Source organism: Nicotiana attenuata, unplaced genomic scaffold, assembly GCF_001879085.1.
Source record: "Nicotiana attenuata strain UT unplaced genomic scaffold, NIATTr2, whole genome shotgun sequence".
In the NCBI taxonomy this organism is placed as follows: domain Eukaryota; kingdom Viridiplantae; phylum Streptophyta; class Magnoliopsida; order Solanales; family Solanaceae; genus Nicotiana; species Nicotiana attenuata.
This window is the reverse complement of record NW_017670591.1, coordinates 54,480-68,165: the sequence shown is the minus strand read 5'-3', so window position 1 is coordinate 68,165 and position 13,686 is coordinate 54,480.

Below are 13,686 nucleotides of genomic sequence, written 5' to 3'. Positions count from 1 at the left end.
TACCGATCTGGCCTACTGCCAAGCTATCCCATCTATCCGAGATCCCTTCTGGTTTACCTTCACTTGATACTCCTTCTTGCTATAACATCGCATTTCCTCAACCCAAACTTACCACACGAGACCCAAGCATAATACCACACCGCCTAAGGCTCACAACCCGCTGAATACTCTTTTAAATGTTCCCAAAAAGCCCCACTTTCAAGATACCTACCCTGGAAGGACTTACTGCGAATCCAAAGCCATTACCTTCACCTTCCCGATACTGATATATATAGAATCCCATAATTAATATAGAAAATACCACAAGTCTAGCCATCTTCCACTGAAAACTCAGTTTCTAGCCACAAGTACAACTTGAAAGCCTCCAATTATTGCATGCAAAATTTTGAACACAATGGAACCAGTCTCTAGAGTCATCCACTCTACTCAAACCGCAGTTAGATTGATTAAACGAACCGAACAACCTGTGCTTCATTAGCACTCCGACCCACAGAATGTAACCTCATTCCAATATAACCAAGCAACTTCCTTCCCTATGCACCGAGCATCCCTTACCAACAACAACTCAAGTCATTCCCCGATTCTCATACACCCATAAAGCATAACATAACCTTCATTGAAATTTCCTTTACTCGAGCCATAACTGATTCACAAATACGCCTCGAACTGGAACCGTTATAGCACATAACCGTGCAATCAACTATTCAATAGCAGACTCCCCCACTTGGCTCGAAGCCATAGATCAAAACACATACCATAATTCATAACGCATATACTTTATTGCTGCCATAATACCATAGTAAGATTTACTCAACCCTTCCTAAGCTCGTGGAACACAGACCATCTGGTACTTCGTATCTTCTACAAATCTCGCATTTACTCTCGTAGCAATTAGACCCACTCTCTTGAGCGACCCAAATTAAATTCACACATATATTTCACTTGTAACTGAGATCTTCTAACCGACAACATAAGGATCACACAACTCCAGAACACTTCGCAGGAGATAACCCACCTGCTTCGCCTTAAACTAACATTTATATATACCTTCCACCGTCATAACCATTACGTAATCACTTAGTCTTCCTGAGTCTGAACTCATACCGTAACATGAAATTTAGTTCACTCCCAACTAGGAAACATGAAAAGATTCTTCACACACCCATAACTCGGGGCTATACATCCAATCACAATGGAAATCAAACACCTAATGGATCATCTATCCTCCAGCAGACCCTTCCCGTCGCTTTCAAATCATATGATCACATCTCGCAGTCGCACCAGTCATTACTTCCCTTAATAGGGGCACAACAGCACATACAGATCCAGAAATACGTGCTCACGCAAGCAACCGCTCAAGGCTCAAGCTATAGGTAACAATCCGGCCTCAAGTCTTTCTAGACTGGCCCAACATCAACACACAGAGATCACATCTCGCCCCTCAACCAGGGAATCACAGGCCATCGATGCACATCTGATACTGAGCGCTCGTTCGCGCATACGAATGCGTGGAAGGAGTTCAAAGAGTTATATTTCAAGCTGAATCAAGGATGCACGATAAGAATTTCAAGAATATGGAGTTTTCCTAAAGGTTCTGCAGCCTCTCGAGGATAAATACAGACGTCTCCGTACCGATCCGCGAGGCTCTACTAAACCTGCTCATGACTCGTGAGACTTATGTAACCTAGGCTCTGATACCAACTTATCACGACCCTAAACCTAGACCCGGTCGTGATGGCGCCTCTCGTGAAGACAAGGCCAGCCGACACATTTCCAATCCAGTCTTTATGCAATTAAACAATAAGAATTACATCTAAAACATGATATAAACTCAGAAGTAACAATGACAATACAAACAATTCGCGGAATACAACCCAACTCAGCCCGATACCGGGGTGTCACTAGTCATGAGCATCTACTAAGTCTAAACACAACTGACAAAGTCTGAAATGTACTCAGTACATTCTAATAAAATGAAGAGAGAGAAAGCAGTGCAGCGAACTCCGGCAGCTACCTTGATAAACTCCGACGACTCTACCTCCGATCAATCAATACCCGCTACCGGGTCCAGAAAATACCTGAATCTGCACACAAGGTGAGGAGTAAAATGAGTACTGCCAACTCAGTGAGTAATAATCATAACTAAGGTATGAATGGTAAGAAATCACGAAAGAGCATCAACATGCTGTATAGAAGCAGTTTCAAAAACCAGTAAGAAAGCAATGAAGCTGTAAAATCCTTTAAAACATCTTAGCTCAGTTTAAACTTGTTTGTGAAAATGACTTTTTCAATAGTTGCGCAAATGAATGCAGAACAACTAGTGCAGATAAGTACAGAAGTCCGCCCCTCGGGCACAAATACACAATTAAGCAGGTAAATGACAGGCAAATAAGAAAGATAAGCACATAAGGTTCGCCCCTCGGGCACAATGTCAACAAATCCGTCCCTCGGGCAATATCTCAGAACAGTACCAGCCCCTCGGGCAATCACATAGAACAATATCAGCCCCTCGGGCAATCACATCGAACAATACCATCCCCTCGGGCTATATCTCACATCACACTGGGTACCTGCGCTCACTGGGGGTGTGCTGACTCTTGGAGGGGCCCCTTATGGCCCAAGCGCAATAACAAGCCATCTCGTGGCATCAAATCTAGGCTCTCGGCCTCATATCAATCAAGCCACCTCGTGGCGTACATATATCAGGCCCTCGGCCTCAAATCAGTATTAGTGTATCACCGCTGCGGCGTGCAGCCCGACCCAAAAGATATCCTCACAACACAGGCCCTCGACCTTACTCAGTCAACAATCACATAAGCCTCTCGGGCAACAGTAAAACAGTGTTTCTCAGCCTAAAACATCATTTAAATATCATTTGAGTATTAAAACTGAGTGAACATGGCTGAGTTTTGAAAACAGTAGAAAATAACATGACTGAGTTCAAGTATAAAGTCAAAACAGTGAGGAAATATCAACAAAGATCCCCGAAGGGTCCAAATAGTTGGCACGAAGCCCAAATATGGCATGCAGCCCAAATAATGATGATAACAAATAGATTTCAGTCAAATACGCGGTAAAATCATCAATCGGGACGGACCAAGACAGAGTCCTCAAAAGTGCACGACCCCACGCTCGTCGTCAAGCGTGTGCCTCACCTCAATATAGCACTACGATGTGCAATCCGGGGTTTCAAACCCTCAGAACATCATTTACAATCATTACTCACCTCGAACCGGCTACATCTCTAGCTCACGATGCCTTTTCCCCTAGAATCGGCCTCCACGCGGGTCGAATCTATCCAAAATCAGAACGAGGACGTCAAAATATGCCAAGGGAACAAAGCCCAAGCGAAAACAATCAATAAAGGGCACAAATCCCGAAATTAGCAAAACCCGAGCCCCGGGCCCACTTCTTAAAACACAGAAATTTTTACACCAATAGATTCCTTATCTTCTCACGAGTCTATACATATCAAGAACACTGAAATTTGAGTCCAAATGACCCCTCAAATCCTCATTCAAAGGCCTCTTAAACTCAAGCCCTAATCCTCCATTTTTAGCCCTTTAATTCCTTTAATTACAGCCTTAATCCATGAAATACTACCATAGGAATGTGTTTTAGGTCCAATAATCCTTACCTTGGCGAAGTTCCCTTGAAATCTCCCTTCCAAATCGTCCAAAAGCTCTCAAGCCAAGGTAAAAAATGGTGAAATAACCCAAAATTCGCGAAGGGCCTCTTTTAATTCAACTGCCCAGTTATTTCGCATCTGCGGCACTTTAGCCGCTTCTGCGGTACCGCATATGCGGTCATTTCTCCGCTTCTGCGGAGCTCACTAATCCAGCCAACAATCGCATCTGCGACCGCATTTCCGCATCTGCGACATCGCAGATGCGGTTACCCTTACCGCTTCTATGGTCTCTGCTCGCCTGGCCTCTTTTCTGCTTCTGCGATAGCTCCTCCGCACGTGCGGCGCCGCACCTGCGGCCCCCAAACCGCAAGTGCGAAAACGCCAGCAACAGAAAAACTTCAGCAACAGAAAAACTTCAGCAGCTTTTAAACTTCAAAATGGTCCGATTGACCACCCGAAACTCACCCGAGGCCCCCGGGACCTCAACCAAAGGCACCAACATATCCAAAAACCTTATTCAAACTTGTTCCAATCATCAAAACACTTCAAACAACACTAAATCAACCAAAACACCTCGGATTCAAGCCTAAGTTTCTAAAAACTTCCAAATTCCGCTTTTGATAAAAAACCCAACCAAACCATGTCCGAATAACCTAAAATTTTGCACACACATCCCAAATGACATAACGGAACTACTGCAACTTCTGGAATTTCATTCCGACCACTATATCAAAATCTCACCTATCAAACGGAAAACGCCGAAATCTTAATTTCGCCAATTCAAGCCTAAACCTTCTACGGACTTCCAAAATGCATTCCGATCATGCTCCTAAGCCCGAAATCACCTAACGTAGCTAACCAAATCATAAAAATTCCGATCCGAGATCATATACGAACACGTCAAATCTTGGTCAAACCTTTCAAATTTCAAGCTTCAAACTGAGAACTGTTCTTCCCATTTCATTCCGATTACCCTGAAAACCAAACCAACGATTTACATGAGTCACAATACATCACACGGGGCAAGTCATGCCCGAGAACTAGCGAGCAAAGTGCAAAAGCTCTAAACGACCGGTCGGGTCGTTACAATTTTAGAGAGATCCTGTTAGTTGAAACAAAGCAGCTCCAGATCGAGTTTGGGAGCTCCAACATACTCGTAAGGATGACAAAGGAAAAATGTGTGGTCGGATCCACAGTCACAACAAATACATGTAATTTCTTAGCATCATTATTTTGTTATTTTATTATCTGTTTCCTATTATACTATAAATTCATACATATTTGTAGGGCCAACTCAATGAAATTGTAACTCAACAACAATCTGAAGAAAATGAGCAGCCAATGAGTGCAGATGAGATTTTAGCCATTGTACTTGGCGAACAAACTGGCTATGTTCGTGGAAAAGGGTATAGAAAGAAGCCTACCAAAAAAAGCAGTTTGCAGCAGGTAGACTTAGAGGCGAGTATGTCTTCTCAAATGAAAAGAATGGGTCAAGAGATGCAAGAGGAAATGGATAGAAAATTACAAGAAGAACGTGAGCAAATGGCTGCCGAGTTGAAAAGCAAGCTAGAAGAAGAAATGACTGCTGAGTTGCAAAGTAAGCTAGAAGAACAAATGGTTGCTGAGTGTGCACGGACGAATTTACAAGTTGACAAAAAGTTTGAAGAAAAGATGAATGCATGGCTGATCAGAATGCAACAGGTAGGGATTTCGCTTGAAATCAGTTTAGTGTATATTCATAAATCATAAGCTTTATATAGGTATTTCTCTTGAAATCAGTTTTACTCTATATTTATTAAAACACAATGAGTTGTTAGTGCTTAATTGAAGAGGCTTTGCAAAGGCAAAAACTAGATCTCCATTTCTATTCCTAACAATCCCTCCCATCCCTGCCGTCTTCATATTACTGTTGCTACTGCCATCTGTGTTTACTTTCAACCAGTTATCATCGGGCCTTGCCCATGTGATAGGAGTAGAAGTTAATCTTATCCTTAATTGTTCCAGTTCAATAGCAATTCTATTCTAGGACCAGCTATTGTTTATCTGTATGCCTTCTCTGCCCAAATGTACCTTTACATGAAATAAAATCTCCTGAAAGATCTTATATCTAGAGATTTTTTTATTTTCATATCTGGCACTGCACCTTGCCTTCCAAAGTTCCCAACAAATGTATATAGGCAGGATTTGAATTAGAGCCCTGTGTGCATAGTTATTACCTTTCATCTTCCAGAAGGTTTGTAACATATGCATAAGATTCTGAGGAATTCGGTTAATGCCTAAAGGATCACAGAAGCTTTTCCAAATTACTGAGGCATTTTCTCCAAAAATAAAAATGTGGTCAATAGTTTTCTCTTGAGGATTTTTGCAACAGCTACATTTGGACATAGTTATTTGACCAAACTTGGAGAGGAATTCCTCTTAAGTTTCCAGTTGCTTGATCACTGTTTTTGGAGGTGATATAGCTGCTAGAGTATGCAAAGTTTTCCAGTAGAGAACTACTTCATCAAACTTGAACCAGAGGAAATTGTTTGTTTGGCAACGTTAGGAACTCCAAAAATTAACTTGCATTTAATTGCTGTTGAGTTGCAGCTCAGAGATTGAATGGTCAATTCAAAAATCTTTGCTTTACTTCTTCTCGCTCTTTTCGACTAATTTTCTCTTCAAACTTATAGTCTTTTTTTGTACATATGCGTATATTAATGATGTTTATCTTTATTTTTTAATAGCAAGGACAAGATACTTCAAGAACGAGGAAGTGAAGCTACTCAAGGTGTAGTTTGAAGATATTTTTATGGTCATTTTGTTTATCGTAGAAGACATTAGAGTACGTCTTGAAGACTATTCCTTTTTGTTAGTGTCGTGAAATGGCAATGTATACACATTGACTTCTTTTGACCGTGTAGACTTTTTAACATTAAAAAGACTACAATTCTATTTTGAGAATTGTTATCGGGTTGTACAAATATTTGTAGTTTTATATTTTCTTTTATGAAAAACTTGTGTTGTGACGAAAAATAAGAGCTTTTGTGATTATAACCTACTGCCACTAAAAGAAAATATAATTAGTAGCGACATTTTAATGCCACAAAAAATGGAGATTTGGTGGCAATACCAAGTTGTCACTAAAATGTAATTTTTGGTAGCGACAAAAGTAGCCACCAAAGTCGGGCTTTGGTTGCACCCATAGTCGCCGCCAACGATCTGTAGCGATATGCGTCGCCACCAAAGGCTAGCATTTAGTGGCGACGGATTCTCTAAAGTGAATTTTAGTGGCAATCCAAAATAAGTTTTGTGACGACAAATATCGCCACGAAAGGTGGACCTTTTGTGGCGACCATTATAAGTCGCTACCAATAAGTATCTGCCACTTAGTATAGCCAACGACCACTTGGTCGCCACGTCGTCGCCACGAAAGGTATTCTGTGGCGACAATTAAACTTTCTGTGGCAAAGTTTGTCGCCACTAAAAGCCCTTTTTCTTGTAGTGACTATTACATAAGCTATTAAGATGATCTAAGTTTTCAGTAGCATGGGGGGCATATTTTTCTTCAAAATCAACCTATATGCAATGCAAGATCTATTTTAACTTAGTCTATTATATATATGGTGACACTAACATACGTAAGAAATAATGAACTTGAGAACAAACATGTACGGTAGAAGGCCATATAGTATTAAAGTATTTACGTATTCTTCTTAGTAGCAATTGTTGCTATCATCTTCTGCTGACTCAAAACTGAAAAATATTTTATTTTTACGATAAAACTTAGCAATTAACCTTTTATTTAGTTGATCAACATATTCATTTCTGCTAGTTAAGATAGCTCTTTAATTTCTATCATGTAATTTTTATAAATTGTGTTTTTATCTAATGATAAAAATATTTTCTTATTAAATGCATTACTATTACCATTGGAGTTGATAATCAAGTGTTCTAGAAGAACCAAATCATCTTTTATTGTATGCTCTTCTTTGTTTCCGACACGAAGCAAGAAGTCACTGAATGTTGGATCTGTTCTTACTTTTATATTTCTTGTCATTTGAATATTTCATTTGAGGTCATAAGTAGATTTTGGCAAGCTAGTTTTTACAGTTTCTGCTTTGCTCAATTTTGGAACTATTGATCGTACTTGACAGAAATCACCTCCCAAACTATTATTTTTCTACCAAACGGTTCATCGATATCAATATATCTCTAAAACTCTAGGCGATTGTTTTGATCGTTTGACGTTTAGCCAAAAGCGCGTCATCCCATATTATCACTTTTGCTTTCCTTATAAATTTACCACTATTGCTCTGCTTTGATATATTTGTGATGGTTATTTTAGATATTTGAAGAGGTATATCAAATCTAAAGTGGGTTGTACGACCTCATAATAAAATCGTTATTGGTACACCACTTGTTCTTATTGCCAACAATATCAACCCTCTTGATCTGACATTTGCAAGTAATGCATGACAGAGGAATATTATTTCGATTCCGCCGGAGGCATCTACAAAGGATAATCTCGCTATACCAGAGTCGACGTTTTATAATATAGTTTTGAAAGCTTATTCTTGTTCAGGATATAGCTTTGATTGTGCTTCCTCAAACACTTGTATGGCATTCTTAAAAGTATACTAATCTTTTTTACTTTGTGATTTTTTAAAAAAAAATTTCTATACTCTTTTTATGGAATAAATTTATGTACCCTAAGATTTTTTTTTAACTTGAGAAATAATTTGACTCATATAATGAATTTAAAAAAATAGTTTAATTGGATTTTCTTGCTAAATAATTAATTGAAAGATTTAATTATTTGATTTTAACATAAAATATAATTTATTTTCTGTTGATATAGATTCTTAATGTTAGTTCATCTCAAGTTTGAATATTTAACTGTAGTTATAATTGTATCCACCATAAATTTTATTTTCAAAGAGTAAAAAGATCGATCTGACATTCCAATTTTAGATCTTTATGTTTGCAAGATCAATAGTGGTATTGGCTCTTACCAACCTTTTTCTTTCTTTTCTCACACATTTATATTCTTAAAAATTTCTTAGTTGTTCTTTATTAATTGGGTATATTTTTCTATATTACACGAAAATTAATAATAAAAAATATTAGTTGAGTAGGAAAGCAATTCATATATAATATAATAATATGTTATCTAGGGATTTTTTTCAATTTCAACGCTTTATACAGTCCGTTTAGCATTTATTTTGGTATTGAATATTATAGAGTGGTAATGATATAGGCTCTCCTATTTCTAAATGAATTAGGATAATATAATACGTTTTCAAATTAAATTACTAATAGGAATGTTTTAAGTATATCCTAAAAGTAATAGGATATACTACATGGTTAAAAATATATCCATATCCTGAAAGTAATTATACTAATAAAAAATCTAATTACATGGCTAAAAATATAGCCGTATTCCGAAAGTAATTATACTAATAGAAAATCTAACATGTTCCTAAAGGTATTAGATTTACATGCTAACATGTAGTACTATATATTTATGCCCGAAAAATAATTAGACTAATAGGATTCCTATAGGTAATCATGTAGGATTCCTAACGTGTAGTATTATGTCCTAAAACTAATAGGATTACAAGGCTAATGTGTAGAATTCCGATTATGTCCTTTTATTGCGAGTTATTATGCTTAATATTAAAAGGTTATTTTTGTAATCCAACATTTTATTCATGCTTTTATAATAACTAGTATCTATGTTACGGCGTTGCACGTAGATCTTTAGTCAATTATTTATGATAAAAGTAAAAATTGATGACACTTGGATCTTCCGTTTGATAGACTAACGACATTACATTGAGCTCTTCCCGTGATTTCTAATGAAATATTAGCAACACCCAAAAGGTTAAGATCAATCTTTCAGTTATTCTGCAAATAAAAGTCAGCATGTGATAATACCTCGAAGGTCAAAAACAACGCATGAGATGTTCAAAGATATGACCTTTCTTTGCCTTCAATTCTTTGATATAAGTTCAAGTCACGATGTAGCAAGATAGAAGAGAACAAGTAGCATTGATGAGCAAGAGAAATTCTACAACATTAATCGCACAACTATCTGCCATAAAACTCAAGCAATTGTGCAATTTTAAAAGAATAAACTCGAAAAAGAAGAAATTATTGAGTATTGCCTATGTGTATATTAATTATATATCCAACATTTTATTAACCCCGAGTAATTAGTACCATCAAAATTATAGCTATCAAATCAAGGGTAGAATTCTTGCATAGCAAGGCATCCACGTTCCTTCACGCCGTCCCGCAAACAACCTCTTTTCATCACAAAGTTTATTCAAAGAGTCTATTGCTCAATTATAGAGATCTCATCTTCCTCTCAGATCTCATGGTTATCGTTTACGCTTGAAAAAACACTAAAAGATACAAACTAAACAGTTTGATTATTAGAAATATATATGCATCGACTAAGACGTAAACATGATCCATTCTTCATCTTATCCTATCCCAAGCTTCACAATGGGAATAACGAAAAGTAACCTAGTTCAATGGCCAAACTCGTAAGAACAAAATTCAATACATAACACCGCTATATGTGCTGTTTAAACCAAGAGTTGTAGCAGCAATCGTTCAACACATTTTGTATGATGTCTTATTGATGTTTAAACTTTATGGTGATATCTAAAATCTTCTTTATCAGATTTATGACATAGATTTGCCATCTGTAACAAAAGAAAGACAATGTGAAAAGCAAGTTATTGAATTAAAATTTAAATATCATAGTACAACGGTGAAAAACAAAAAAAAAAACACCAATTAATAAAGAAAATTGACAAAAAGCCTAATAATTCCAAGGAGCTGTAAATATATAAAATTGATTGAACCATGTTTAGTTGTCCAAAATACTGCAAACTTGTAAACCAAGAAAAGTTCCAAATTGCAAGATCTACTTGAAATAGAATGGGAGCACACGTGTTTCTACTGCTCAAATATTTATATGAGCATACCAATTTTATTGAAGATGAACCCTTGGTTTAATTAAATATAGTTAGCCTAAGAGTGCTGATGTTTTCTGATATATAGAAGTCTTATACCAAACTTAGTTTCAACTGGGAACAATTTTAAATTGATAGCTGACCGATCGAAGTTTGAGTAGACACTTTTAGTTGAAATCAAATTAGGTAGAGTCTAATATTAAAATTTTATCCAATATGGATTATTTTTTGGAAGAAATAATTTAGCTTTATAGGGGTATAAAAGTCTGTCAATATTTTCGGAATATTTTGGTCAATTAACATTTAGCGTTTTGACAGTCGTGCTTTTATAATAATATAGATAGATATAGATAGATAGATATATAGATTCGCATATATTTTTATTTGAACTTATTTATAAAATTGATGTTCGAATCATCTTGTACGTATTTCTGCCATTCACAAAAACTTATATAATATTTTAGGAAATTGTCAAGGTTTACATAATGTCCTTAAAATTACTAATTTTTTACCATCAAGTACAATGTCAAATAATTTCATATATTTTAAATAGCTCAACCTCGTTTTAAGTAAAAAAATATCTCCGCATATTTTTTCCAAATTCACCATGAATTAAATCTTACTTTTCATCACTAAGTAGAATGTTGATAATTTCATGACTTTGAATAATTCAACTATAATATAAAGTCAACAAATTGCTTAGTCCACTTAGGGTATTTAGTGAGCTTTAAAATAATTATTTTATGTCTTCGAGTTTAACCAGCGTTGTCTAGGATCTCCAACATAACTGCTCAACCTCAGGTAAAGTAGTGTCTCTCTAACTAACAAGTCTCAAACACGAGACTTTTCTTGCGTATAATATCATCACGAACCTTCCTTATTTCTTTTCTATTGCAAGCATATTCGTTTTAAATTTGATGGCTCATAATATTTGCCTTGTAATAATATTATGTCTAGTGTTTTCTTTGTTTTACTTTTCTGTTCAAGCAAAAACCGAGAGTCTTATTTTAAAATGAAATATCACTAATATTTTGTTTGGTTTAATTTGCTAATCTTTTAGTTTTTTTCTTTTTTGCTTGGGCTTGAAAAATCAATTTCAGTCACAATTACAAGTTTGATTAATAGAATATAATTTTAAGTAATAATATAAAAAATACCGAACCGAAAGCTTTCAAAATGGTACCAAATTGATCAGGAAACACTCCTAGAGTAAGGAAATTTAAGTATACTGTTTAACAAATGCACCATAAAAAAAAATTAATATTTAGGATGCTAAATTCTTTTTATAATTAATTAAATTTAAATATATATATATACATACATATACAATATCTGTCACGACCCAAAATCCACTAAGGGTCGTGGTGGCGCCGGACACTACTGTCAGGCAAGCCAACCAAATTACTTGATGAAGTTCTCATTTTAACAATCTTGGAAACTAGGATTTTCCTCAATTTTATAATGAANGTAGAAACCCCTTTTTTATACTCTGAATCATCAACAACATTCGCACGACCGATCCCTTCGCTGTACAACCAATAGAATTCTTCGCAGAAGCCTTGCCAACCACGCGACCGCTAAACTGCTCACAGGAAAAACCCACATGTGGAAATCACTCCCCGACATCTTCCAACGTTGCTGCACGGGGTACAATCACTACGACATCAATAACCAATCCTGAGTCCGAGCTCTCTCTCCAGCTGCACGAGTCCATTCACCCCTCATGGACATCAATTAAATGTGCGGCAACATTCTTCCAATTCAAGGTTATGTTGTATCCTTCTTCATTCAAGCAGCTCCTTCCCGTTATATCAAATCTCCTGCCGCATAATAGCCCACACTCCAAATTAAATCCGTAGACCTCAATCACCAAATTACTAAAATTCGCAAGTCATCCCAGACTCTCCTTAAGGCGCATAGTCATCCTACCCCAATGCCCATATGCAACTCCGCCACTCTCCCACTTTGGCAGAACTCGTCCCTTTAATCGAGTACTCGACCTGTGCCTCTTATACTTGGCCTTCTAGAAATTTTAGCCACCGCCTGACACTCCCCACATGCTTTTCCTCATCCTTTACTACTCAGCTGCTGTCTTGAGTAAAAAATCTATCTTCGTGGCACTTGAACCCACAATTGCTGCTAACTTTACACCTTTCGGATGATCATCTTTCTCATACCGTCGACATTAGAAACACTGATTTAACCCTGAACTACCGCACCCTGCGATATCTGACAGCCGCATTTTCGATACTATCTCACAATAGCTTGCCCCAAAGGCGAATTGCAGAAGATCATAACACCGACGAACTCGGTACATTCAATTAGGACAACGACACCCCATCATAGAAGAAAGCTCCACCACGCTTGCAAATATCAAGTCTCATTACTCCGCCAGCCCACATCTGACCATTCTTAGTCCGATTGCCTTTCCCTTGCCGGGAATAAATAAAAAAAACTGATTCTCTAGATTATGCACTGAGTAAACCTCCCTTCAAGTCATTTACCGCCCCGACACGTAGGCAAATGTCCTACCATCATATCAATACTGCGGAACAACAGTTCATAAACATCATGGCAACTTGTGCCTAGCCTCAGAGCCCTCAGAGGTACCGCTACTGGGCTGAAACAATAAGATATCCTGCTACAAAGCGACGATAATAATCCGATCAGCTATACCGGGAGAAACATCCCGTATCACATCTGTATTACCATTACAGTTCTTCAATTCTCGATTTATAACAAGAAGTTTGCGTCGCGTAAGATTGAGTAGGAATGAATTAAAGGCATACGCCCCCAAGGATCAAGTAGCACGATAAGGAATCAAGAAGGGAAGTACTCCTAACAGTCCTGCAGCCTCCCGAGGATAAGTGCAGACGTCTCCGTACCGATCCGCGAGACTCAACTAGACTTGCTCATGACTCGTGAGACCCTAGGAACCTAGTGCTATGATACCATGTTGTCACGACCCAAAATCCACTAAGGGTCGTGGTGGCGCCGGTCACTGCTGTCAGGCAAGCCAACCAAATTACTTGATGAAGTTCTCATTTTAACAATCTTGGAAACTAGGATTTTCCTTCAATTTTATAAATG